Raw genomic sequence first — 13566 nt, 5'->3', positions numbered from 1 at the left:
ATCTACTATGTCTTTTCTAAGTTTCTTCAGGCTTTGATGCTTTAGGAACATATCTTGAACAGCCAAAGCTTATCAGAAAGAAGCTTCTTCAATTAATATGATGAACAAGATTACAAAGGTGATCACTGTGGAAGCCTACTATAAAGCATCTCTCTAAATACTAAAAAGGAGATGCTTTTCAGACAATGGAAGTATTACCCAAGACCTGACAAATATAGCCTCAATCCATCAGCTTTCAAATACATGCTTAGTTTTAAGTATGTCCTTATTTCTCACTAATTTAAAGAAACACAAACCCCTGCCTGAATTGAACTTAAAAGAAACAGGCTTCCCAAGAGCCTTGGAAAAATTGCATACTCTCTACACAGAGCTGGGCAATGCTATGAGTAAGCAGATATAAGCAAACAATACTATTTGGTAGACATGTACATTAACACCTTGCAAGTCTCAACTGACCTGTTCTGCATATCCATCTGAAACTGTTCTGTCTTACCATACATTGGCACATCATTACCAGTATCAATACTTACTACATACTGGGTTTCATTCACTGCTCCAAGATCACTGACAACAGAGTGTTGTCAGTAGTTAAACAGAGCCATGGAAATAATGGATTGCTGAGTTAGTGGCTGAGAATAAAAATAAAGTGGTCAGTAAACATAACCTACAATAATTTTTTCAACTTTGTCTTGCCAACAACTTATTAAACACTCACACACAAAGTAGTTGTAAACTATTTCCTTAGGAACATTACTGAGGGTAAATCAGGGCTGATTTAGAAGGAACTTTCCATTTATGTGCTTCAAATAACAACACACTATTTGGATATAGAAAAACCATCCATCCTCTATATCCATGGACATGCAATATACACCTTAAGAATAAAAATATCAAATATCTTTTCATCCAAAAAGCTGCATTTGCAATTAAGTGATTCTACATCACAGGTGTCCCTCACTCTCTCAGTCATATTTTAAGTCCTTCACCCACTTCCAATAGGACTTTATCCCAAAATTACTCCCTAGTCTGACAGAAACACAAAACATCTCCACCATCAGTCACAGGAATTTCTTGTAAGGAGAGAGAGTGGGGAGGAAGTGAAGAATTAGCTCATGGTCACTCTCCTGCCCATCCCACTGCTTCCTTGGGCAAAGTACCCCAGCACCCCAAGCACCCCACAGGGACCACTGCTCCCCTTCCTCGCTCCACCTGGACCCTTCCTACCTTTTCTCCCCACACCCTTTTATTTTCCCCTCTTATTATAAGACTTTTCACAAGCATTATTACTATTATTGTCTGAGTTTTACAGCTGGCACATCATCCCCTGCTGCACTAAATCAACACTTGTGAAAGCAGCAGCCTTGGAGTGACTGAGTAGAGCTGCTGCTTGCAGAAGTGTCAATTTGGTGCAGCAGGGGATGGGGTCGCAGCTGCCAGAGAAGAGAGGCCCTATTTTATGCCTCAAAATGATAAAAATGTCGGGGGGGGGGGGGGGGGGGGGGGGGAGGAAATCTGTACAAAATATAAAAAGGATGTAGAACAAAGAAAAGAAAGAAGAGGGGGAAAGGGTTGAAAGAATGAAGGAAGAGAAAAATGACACTGCACAATGGAACAAAATCACTGCTGAATAAGATACAGGATTTTTGTAAGTAGGTGCTTTGAAGTTAAAAACAAGTCATATGCATATCATAAAATATAAACCTGATGATGGTACCCTTATGCTTTGGGGGGTAATCTCTGGCTCATTAAACTGAAATTATTGTCTTAACTATGTCTGTGGTAGGTTAGGATATGCTTCTATACACAAATGCTGGGCATAAAAAGATTATTTCACAGAGGGCTTGATTTTAAGTGGAAATTTAAGTAGAAGACTGAGAACCCTGCATTCAGAAATTTGAATCAGCAAAAGTGAACAGAAATTCCATGTTCTGGAGTAAACTTGGGCACCTCTGATCTACCGCTGTTTACAAGCTCCCATTTGAAAGCAGGTACCTATTATTTTGTGGGCTTAAAGGAAAATAAAACAAAAGAAATAGTAGATCCAAAAGAAGTCCCAATTTTTGCATTACACACTTATTTATAAGTGAATCTAATGCCTATTTCAAATACCATTATCAATAATGGTTTGCTTTTGAGGATTTCCCTTGTTTCTTCTAACCTTTCTCTGGGAGCTGCTGCTTTACTCTCTATTAAATTTCCAGTGTGTACTTGCAGTAAGGGAAAATAAATGGGCTACACAGCTTAAACACATAGCCTGCTAAGAAAAAGGAAAAAAAAAGCAAGTAAGGACACCATTTATCTATTTCCATGGAAAAGTGAATCCACCTCCCCTGCACTGCTGTTATGCTTTGACAGACCACAGCATTCCAGGCGGAGCAGAGAGGATTCCTGAAAAAGCAGTGCTCTGATGCAGAATTGCCTCATTCAAGGCACACAGCCCTCTCAGCTGCATGTTATCATTTGCAGAATTTTTTGCACCTATGAATATTGAAAGTTGCTGCTGGGTCAGCCCTGGGTACAGAGAAATCTGGAAGAGCAGAGGTCTCATTTTTCCTCAGCAGTTTATCAAGAACCACAACCAGCTCAGCTTAGTTGAAATGCTGTGCTCAGAAATCCATCCTGCTCCCTTTTAAGGCAACAGCAAAGCTCTCTTTAGTCTCCAAAATTTGCCTCTGTAGGTCACCTTCTATATTAAAAAAAAAAAAAAAAATCCAGCACAGATACATGTAAAGAATGAAGAGTGTAATTTCTGTAACTGGTCTTGGAATACAACACTAGCCATTTTTCAAAGACTTTTTGGAAGGAGCATATTTGCAGGACAGATTTCAAATGTGATCTCAAAACTCAAACACTTTATCACAAGAATTCATTACTTCCCTTATGTCCACTTCACTTTGCAAAGTAAATTGTACAGCCCTTCAGCTCCTATCACTATTCTGTTGCCCATCTGGCAGTCATCACTCTTTATTGATACTCATGTTTGACTTCATGCTTCATGCTCATAAATCTTGAAAAGATACAACCATTCCTTTCCTCATGATTTGTCAAATTTAAACACAAATATTAAAAAAGGCCACAAAACCCTCCAGCCTCCAACTACATCAATATTGAACACAATATTCAGCAATGACTACTAGCTTAGGTACGTGGCATTGTTTTTCTCTAGTGATTAGACTAACAATACAAATAGCACACTAATTATTTAATAAAAATTTCCTTTGTTCAGTTGATAGAGCCATTAGGTGCTAAAGAAGCCATGTTTGGGATCTAGCAAGATTAACACTGTGTCATCTGTACATTAGATCAACATATTGATCTATCAGTCTCATGGTGTAGCAGTCTTCAGGCTTCTTCTAACCTTACCCAAAAATGCCTCCCAGATCAAGCACAGCTGTTAAGTTAGTTACAGCTCAGCCTATAGAAAACATATGATATGCAAAAACAAGAGCAAAAGATGCACGTTAGGCAGTTCATCAATTCAAATACTTCTCTAAACCTACTCCTTGCAGCAATACCAATGTAATTGAAAATTTCTTCATGAACAAATTTAAAGGTAGAAGAGTGACATTAAGCAAATTAATAATTATCAAACAGGTCTGTGCCCTTTTCATTTACCTTCTTCAGCTGGTAGGTGTTCATTCAGTTCATTGTGTACATCAAATTACAAGAATGCCCCAGGCCATCTTCAGAAAGTGTTTGCACAGTATGAACAGTGGGATTACCAAAGACAGAGAGCTATTCTCCTCCTGCAAAATTCCTGTCTTTTACAAGATCTACAGTGTTTCCATGAAAAGTTCTGCAGTAAGAACTCCTCAGTTACTACTCAGCATTAAATGTGCATTAAATGTCCTAGTTATTAAAAAAAAGGGGGGGGAGGAAGGGAGAAAGCAACCTTTTACTTTGATCTTTACATAAATCACCCATTCAATGTAAACACACATGGGGTGTAAAGCCCAAGTTCTTTAAAATGGGCCTAATTTTCTACTGTCACTAATTCTTTCTCCTTGTTTTCCTTCCCTTGAACTACAGATGAAATACCACTGCCCATACAGCAGCAAGAGTCAATTCAACTATTCCTGGTCCCCTAGGCTTGAAGTTTTGTTCTAGAGCTGCTCTTGTACTGTGTTGTTCTGAATTAACAGACAGGAGAGTTTGCATAGTGCTGAAAATGAACCATGGTTAAACAAGAACTCAAACACTTCAGTAATCCCTGCTTTGGATGGGGTGCAATAATAACTGCTCTGTCAAAACCTCCTGTGCTGGAAATTCTGTTTGGTCCCTACCTTACATTGGTGACAAACATCAGTTTCACTTATCATGACAAATGACAGCTGCAAGTCATGGTGTTTATGTGCACTGATGTCATACTGGTAGGCACAGTATAACACAATCCAAACAGAGCAGAAGAAAACCCCATTTTGGGCTTTGGGCAAATCAGTGTATCCTGCTAATAGAACAGACCAAGACAATCCAGCTGAGCTGACAACATGCTGCGTGACAGCAGTTCCACAGTTGCTAATGCTGCCATGGCAGGACTTCTGGCCTGCCTTCTACAAGTCTTTATTCACACCAGCTTATGCCCCAAAAAGAAAACCAGTAGCAAGCAGCCTACAAGTAAACTTTCCTCTTTACAAAAAGTAGTTTTCCTTTACAAAAACTAAATAAATACATTCCAAAAATATTTAAAAATCCAAATGTTTGTACTACTGGTTGAATTCCAAAAATATTTGAAGTAACTGATTTTTTAAAAGTATGAATTTATAGCCTTAAACACTGAAATGAGCAGGTACTATTAAGAAATAATAATATTTTACACCATTATCCATTATTATCTGCTTCACAATAGCCTAAAATTGCATACATATAGCCAAGAGTACTTTATACACAGGTACAGGACTACCACAGTGCATTTCCAAATTTGGGATTTAACTTCTAAGGACTGACATGGGTCACTGGGTTGGCAGTAAGAGTTTGGAGGACACCTAGAGACAGGGATGCTGGGCAGAGGCTGCCAGCAAAGGACCTCCTGAAGCTGTGTCCATCCCACAGCCCCTTCCTGCCCTGCCCACTGCTCCCAGACCCATCAACACAGCTGCTCTCCAGAGCAGAACAGGATCTGACCTTTCTTTTAACCAAAACCAGAGAAGTTTCATCAGCTCCCAAATCCACGGCAGGGCACAGCCAGCTGCAATGGCCCCGGATGCTTTTTTTGGTCCCATAAACACTACTAGGTTATTTCCAAAATGCTCTGAAGTGCGAAAGGGAAAATCATTACCACCAATTAATTCTTAGCATAAGGACGAATGTGGGAGTGGAGCAAATATTTATTTTCCACCGCGTGTGCTGCCATGGCAGCAGCCGCGGACGCTGTTTGCTCCGAGGGCCGTGCGGGGGCTCCGGTGCCCCGCGCCCGCTGCAGCGGCCGGGACAGCAGCGCCCAACAGGAGCCTGCCGGGGAAAGCAGCACCAAACTCCCAAAAAGCCGCTGCAATTTACGCTCGAGCAGCTCTGACCTACTTTGTAAGTAGCAAGTTATCTCGTTAATTTGCTCAAAATAGCAGATCATTCTGTGTGAAGGGATGAAAAACAAAATCCATCATTTTCACTGCAGGAGAGCCACCAAAACGAGACAACTGCATGCCTGTCACTGCAGCTGGAGTTTCTTCTCTGAGGTAACAAAGAGATGACCAGCCAATCTCTACGTGTGAGTCAACTGAAGCCAGCCCCCCTCTGCGAGCGGAGGGAGAGGCTGGTCCTGCCCAAGGCATCCCCCCCTGCAGCTGGCAGCCCCGAGCCCAGCAGTCCTGTCCCACACACGGCCCCTCAGGATCCCCCTCACTGAAGGGCTCTGCAGCAACACAAGGTGACTTCTAAAAGGGAATTCACCTGCGGTTTGGTTACTAGTCAGTCTACAAGTGGTTCTCTCCTCAAAGCTTTTTTGTCCTTCTAAAGGACATACAGATATAGACTTGTAAAAAGCAAACAAGAAAATTTAATTAATACTAACCCTATGACTTTTTCGTTTTGCTCTTAAAAATCGTTCCTTGATTTTTTCTGTATGATTAATTTTTTTTTTTTGCCTCCATACGTGCAATTAATTTTGTTTTCAGGTTTATATCATGGATATATTAAACACAGTGCATACATACATGAGCATGTTCAACTAGTATTCAGATGGAGGCATGGGAGAATTCCTCAAAAAAAAAAAATCAATATTTCAGTCCAATTATAATAGAAACCAAATCTTCAAACATTGGAGTACAATGTAGCTACCCTAGAGAATAGATATTTGGTTTTCAGACCAGCAGTAAGTTTGTAATTGAACAGCTGCAGAAAAGAGAGGAAACAAACACAGCAAATTCGTTTTCAAGCCTGTCTTCACAGAAAATTCCTACTGTATTGTGCTTTCCATCACAACATGAGAAACAGAGTTCCTCCCTTCCTTCTCTGTTCTTCTGCAAAACAAATTAGAGTGGTCCATAGAAGTTTAACCTACTGTATTGCATAATCCCTCACTCACAGAAGCAAATTAGGCACAGAGTAGCTCAAGAACTGAATCTATTCATGACTCTAAAGAGTGATTCCGAGCAGTAATTAATTTATTAAATAGATACAATCCCTTTTCAAAAAGTTTTTACTATGTTCGGCTTAAAATGGTAACTTTTTCTTGTAGTTTTTGGTTGGTTTGTATTTTTTTAGGTGCCCTGTCATTATTAGCATTGCAAACAAGGTATCAATCAAAAGGACAAGGCAAAATTTTAATCAAACTTATTTTAAAAGTGCAAACCCTGTTTCTAGATTTTCAGAGAGAATGGAGGAATACATAAAAAAATATGAATTTAATTCATATATGTGTATCTGCACCTATTTATATTTATATAATCTACTGCTGAAGTCATAAATGTTTAAATCCATCGACTGTGTTTGTTCATTTCCCATTTTCAGGAAAAAAAGAAAAACAAGGTTCTTTAGTACAGTACGAAGAAAAATGCTCTAATACCAAAAGATCCAATTAAAATAATAGGGCCATTTGTTTCAGTAGGATTTCACACATACAAGAGAAATGCTAACCCCTGGGAGAATGTTCTCAGCTCATTTAACAATATATGTTTCCTCTGATATGAAAACTTGAGCTTTTGCATTATAACATCATTGCTAACAAGGCACACGTATATATCTCATAAGTAGATGGAAACATGAATGTGGGAGGAATTACAACAGTTCTTTATCCATACTGCACTCCTCTCAGGACTGACTTGCATCTGTTGTTTATTCACCTGGGTAGCTTTTTCCTCTCCACACATTTAAAATACACACTCAGAAAAGGCTTGATACTCTGAAAGACAAGAAGATGGTAAGTAAAAAACTAAGATGCACCAGTCAGGGGAAAAAAAACTATGCAGGGAATCAAAGGAAGAATTTGTATTCTAGTTCCAGGGCTACCAAAACACTTCAAAGGGCAGCTGGCATACAGCTTTTTTTCACCAGCCAAAAGAAAGCCAATCTGCTCCCAGAGCACAGTGTATTGGGGGACACCTTGGGCAGGGAGCCTGGGCAGGGCTGCACAGGTGCCAGGAGCTCCTGGGCTTGTGTCAGCAGCCAGGGACAACAGCAAACCTGAAATCTGCAACTCAGGAGCTGCAGCTCTTACCCAGGCAGTCTGAATGGCAATGAAATAGAAAAGCTAAAATGACCTAATGGTCATTAGAAGTTTACTTCCCATTTTTGTGTACCCGGAAAAAAACTCTGATTGGAGATAAGCTTTTTATTTTTTTAACTGGTTTTATGAATCAGTTAAAGATTGTCAGGACTAGTATCTAATGTCACTGAACGATTTCTAAAACCTGGATATTTTAACATTGCAATAAATTCACATTCCAAATTTTCCTGTTTATACCAGCATCTAATTTTCTCCACTTGTAAGAGAAAGTTCGAACTTGACCAGTCAAGCCAATAATGAGGGAAGATTTATTTTTGTAGATCACTTTCCACTGACTATCAGCACACAAATATTCCTGCCTAACGGTGAGGATAAATGTAAAACTAAGATCTGAGACATCAAATCCCTAAAAGAATTTAGGCAATAATCTCAAATTATAGATACAGTTCTACAGTCAAAATGTCAAAATTATGTCCAACCAATTCAGGATAGAAACATGAATGATGTGATTAGGAATTTCATAAAGCCTACATAAGGGACAGCTCTCTAGGAAAAAGCTGGTCTCCAAATACTTTTTTCTGCAATACAGTACTTGTAAGTCTAGAACTAAAACTTGCACATGCCTTGTATATTTGATTGACTCCATAAGGTTTTCATCTAAATTCAAAATATAACTGTGTTTAGATATATTTGAACATTTTATTGCATTTAGTTATGAGAAATGAATTTTTCCTGAGAGAACCTAGGGCACACAGCATTGCCAGATCATTCCAAACAAGTTAATTCTGAAATGGGCTTGAATCAATAACACAAAACAGGCGGTAAAGCCAATTTTTACGGTAGTCATGGTTTCATAAAATAATATCAAGACAGTCAGATTGTAAGCTCCCTGCATCTCAAATATAATTTGCTACCAACTCTAAGCACAAAGAGGAAATAGATAGGTGGAATACATAGATAAAAACAAATGACAGATAGATGAAACAAAAGGAACTGGAGGTAAAGAAAGAATGCAGAGTAGGTGCCATTCAACACAGCGTGAAAAAAAGCCAAACAAGTGCAGCATGTAAGTAATTCAAGGGAAATAGAATGCTTTTCTTTCATTTAGGCTTTAAAATTGTTATGAAAAGCCTCTTTTTCCACTTTATCTGTAAGACATAGGCAGACAGGGGATGAATGTATAAATATGTCACTGCAATACACAGCTTTTAATGAAAATGGATTTTTAATGATCCCAAAAGCTACATTTCTCTCTGACTTGCTCCATTTCCAGACTATCAGCATGAAGTATGCACAGCAAATGCACTGGTTTTGCATGTCCTTCACTAAATCCCAGGACAACCAGGCGTCCAAGCGCTGTACAAACCAGAGCTGCCATTATGCAGAGCAGATACAGAGAAGCTGCACGCCCTTCACTGCTTTTATTGCACTTTGAGAGCTCCGTGACACCGCGGTGCCTTCTCCCACAGCAGACCCCAGTGTGGGTTACCTTGCACTCCATATGCATAAATAAAGGATGATGCATGGCAATGTGCCTTGCTGCTGTTCTCTGCCTCAAGGACACTTGTTAAAAGTGTGCCATTCCTCCCACTCCCCCAAGCAGGCTCATTGTGTTGAAGTGCTCCACGTAAAACTCTGAGCACACAAACACCAGAGGATTTTGTTCACAAACGAAGAAAAGTCACAAGGAGGAAAGAGGCTGATGCAATCCATAGCCTTCTTGCTATCTGAACACAGTGAATTCTTCTTTCCAATGTCAAAGCTCCCTTTCAGTCAATAATAAACAAAAAAACACACTGAATAATGTGCAAGAATGTACCAGCCAGTATAAATACCATTTTTTCCCGTTTTTTCACGTAGGCAATAATATTTTTTTTAGATTTCGGCATCATCATAGAATAAAGGAACATTTTCCTTACTTTATCACCATCCATGAAGTTTTATCTACAAATCTTTCCTGTAAGGCAGGTCCATAGATTAGGAAATTGTAATATAGTTGTCATAAAACCAAGACATCATTTAAAATGGGCTTGAACTCCTGTAATCACTTCATGTTCAATGTTTCAAGGTAAGCTTTGTGCAACCTATGTTACTTGAACAAAAATCATCTCCATGTTTATTTCCTGTGTTATCATTTTTGCTTCTTTGAAGTAATAGAAGACAGAAGGAATCCAAAAGTAGACACTGATGTAAAAGATAGTGACTGAGAGGTGCCACAGAATCTGTTAACAAATGCTCCTATCCATTAATGAGTCAGAGGGCACAGCCTTATGAAGGCCTCCACAGAATCAACTATTTACATCACCAAACAAACAAACAAAAAAAAAATCCCCCAAAAATCCCATTTGCTGGGCATTTTCAAATTCATTGTTTTTTCCATTTTGCCTGCTCTCCTGACTCAGAGTGCCTTCCAATTAATATCTACTGTCTTCATTTAAATCAGTTCAAAAACTGCACCTATTTCATGGGACCTATGTGTGCTGCTGACAGCTGATACTTGAGAAAAAACAAAGGGAACTTAAAATTCCTAACTAACTACATTAAAATGAAATCAAGAAAGAGAGTGCTAAGATTAGCTCTGCCAGTACAAAACATCAGTAAGGCACGTGGGGGTATCCCAGGGACACAGGTGGATATAGATGGGGTCTTTCCCACAGCCTGGAAAGGACCCCACACATCTCATGCCATCAAATGTGGCTGAAATTCAGCAAGAGCACACAACAGTTGCTCAGCGCCCTGGAGACACCATATTCACCTCATTACTCTGGAAAATAAGGCAAAAAAACCCTTGCAAGAGTGCCACAAAACAAAACAAAAACAAAATCCAGCTACAGTACTCAAAGCCAGAGTTCATTTCAAACAATAAAACGTGGGAAGAGATCAGAAAACAAGGAGCAGCCACTGCAGACAGCCAGAGGATGCTATCAAAGCCAAGGCACAGACAGCCACAGTCATTTGCCAGTGTACAGATTCACTCCAAGCTCCACTTAAAGCCATCACTGCTTCTACAGAGTACAGGCAAGGAACCAGATTTGCCCTTAAAGGCTATATAGACCTCTTTTACATACACTTTTGCTAATACACAACAAAGTACTTCTTACAGCACTTTTGTTGCTTCATTTTATCAGTTCTCCCACATTATCTAGATGAGAAACAATTGCACAATGGCAGGTAAATCTTGTTAGAAAGCATCCTAAATGATAGGGAAGATCTTGTCTCTAAAATACACAGAAAAGATCACAAGTCTATGTTGTGTGGGCTGAGGTATTCTGCCTGGGGTTCTTTAAAGAGAATTTGGTGTGGAAGAGACTTGAAGCTTTTTGAAGCAGTTTCCTTCAGTAGTGCCAAATTTCAAATTACTTTTCCTGGCAGCTGTTAAGGAACTGGAGTTACTGGAGCAGATTATCAGCCACAGGACTGTCTTTTCTGGCAGTCAGCACAGTCCCAAGCCCAGAGGAGTTTGGTGGATATGTCCAGCTGCTGGTCCAAACCCAGGGACTGTGACACGACCCTGACTGTTAGAGGTCCGTGCACATTTCTGCATTATTCCAGAGACCCCTCCATTCCAGGTCACTTCTGCACCACAGCTCATACAAATTAACTTCTTACATACTTCTGTCAAGCTAATGGACAAAATTCAAAGAATGCACAACCTTAAAGACTATTTTAGTCTTTAAGACACTTAATAACTGTCTTTAAGACAGTTATTTTCAACTGCCTTATTTAAATGGTGCCATTTTTTTAAAGCAACGTCTTGTATCCTTGAGTCATATTTGTCAATTCCCTATTGAAAAGCACCCCCTTTCTCACTACTAGAGTGTTTTAAATTGTGCTCACACATTTTTCAATTCCTACTCACTATTAATCAAGGCCATAATTCTCAGAAACTTAAGCACAGTTTTAATTCCAGAAGCAGACAATTCACATATTCTATGTTTTACACATATTTCAGAGAATGCAAGCTAAACAATATTTAATCACTCTAAGATTAAAGTTTATTTCCACTGACTTTAACTACTTTTGAATGTGAAAGACCCAACAGTTATCTCAGTGGTGACTAGCTCAGTCTTTTTGCAGTCTCAGATATGCTACTGACAGCCACATGCCCAAATGAAAAGGAATGCCAGCAATTTCAAATGAAATCAGTTTTATTAGTTAGATGTTACTACCAGTGTTAATGCAGCTCTTCAATTCCTGATCTCATTTTGAAAAATCTTACTATCTCCTTTTTATTTTCAAAATGCTTCTTATTCCCCTGTTGCTGAGAAAACCTGGCTGTGTCTATAAACTCTCTTATTAAATGTTTTCAAAGCTAAGCGAGGTAGCAAAAAGAAAATTCTTCCTCCTACCTTTCATCTATAGTTGTCTTTGAAATGATGTAGATACATTGGCTGTACATTTGGGCATTTTTGAAAAAGAACATTTAGACAATAAAATGAATTAAAGTTTTTTGCAATCTTTAAAACCCTGCTCTCATAAATATCTGTAAAAACAGTCTCATTTAAGTCCTGGAAAGATGCTGCAGTGCAACCTGTCTGAATAACACTTTTAGGGAAATACAGATGAGGTTCTGGATTTCCAGATGCAATAAGAACAGAAAACTTCATAATCATAATCTAAAGAAGCCTTACTAGTTCTTGCAGGTTTTTTTAATACTTCATAAAGAGGTTGACACAGTAGTAGTTAGATGCATAAATAAGATATTTTTATTACAATCTAACGAAATCACAACTGTAACCATGATTCATTTTTTTTAATAACCTTAGTTCTCCAAGACTTCTGATCCTAATGGGGCAATCATGCATCACTGTTGTGTTCCAACAGAACTATTAGGCTCTGAGCTGTGCTAGTGTAATTGCAGTCTAATGGTTTACACTATCATAATGGTACTAAATATTTTACTAAACAAAGTACAATATCTAGAAAGTTATTTAAATTGTTCCAGCTTTAAGATCGTACATCAAAGAACGAACTGTTCATTTCTTTCTGAATTGAGAACGACAAAGATGTCAAAATTAGTTTCTTGTTTCGTTAAAACATAACATTAGAAGCAGAGTTTAAAAATTACAGCAAAAAATTACTTAGTATAAAATGAAAAGTATTAAAATATTTTGAGGCATTTTGATGCTCTGCTTCAGCAGCCTGGCACAGCTTAACAAAGGATACAGAAATACTCTATTCAGAGTCTAACTGGGATTTTTAAATCAGAATTTCTGATTATTTACTTTAACAAAACCTTTAATCAAAATCCCACTCTGTGCAAGTGTAGCAAATCATAAACCAAGCGCGAGGTAACATAATGAGGGTGGAGTTGTGGTCAGTAAGAGCAGCAGAGCAGAGCCCAGCAGAGCCCCCTCCCCAGGGGCTCCCGGCAGGAGCAGGGTGAGCTGCCAGACCTCAGCACATTCTGACTCACAAAATAACTCCATGAGCTGAGTCAGACTAATTCTGTAAGGAGGGACATTGGGAACAAGGATGCACAAGTCTTTGTGCATCCTGCCATTAACGCCCCAGCTGCACCCGGCAATGCGCTGCCTCACTCCCTTGGACACAGCCAAGTATATCTGTAACTCCAAAAGGGCCACTGAAGTTAGATCTAAAAGTGCTCAGAACTCCTGAAATTGATTTTCAAAAATCTACTTTGCCTATAGCTAATTTATATTTCATTCAATTCACAATTTTTACTTTAAAACACTTATTTTTTTACTTCTAGCTAAAGTGTTCATTTACAGTGCTTTTCAAACACCATTTTCTCAGAAAATAAATATTTTCTTTTTACCAAAAATCAGGACTTTTTTCGAAAAAGAGGGTTTTTGAATTTAGACAAGGACACCAGGGTTTTTTCCCCAAAATTTTGTTTACTACTAATATTTTCTACAACACTGATCTGCTTAAAAAAAAAAACC

The sequence above is a fragment of the Fringilla coelebs genome (genome assembly GCF_963513975.1).
Source record: "Fringilla coelebs genome assembly, chromosome: 9".
Lineage (NCBI taxonomy): Eukaryota > Metazoa > Chordata > Aves > Passeriformes > Fringillidae > Fringilla > Fringilla coelebs.
The sequence above is the reverse complement of the archived record's forward strand: the minus strand, read 5'-3'. Positions refer to the sequence as shown.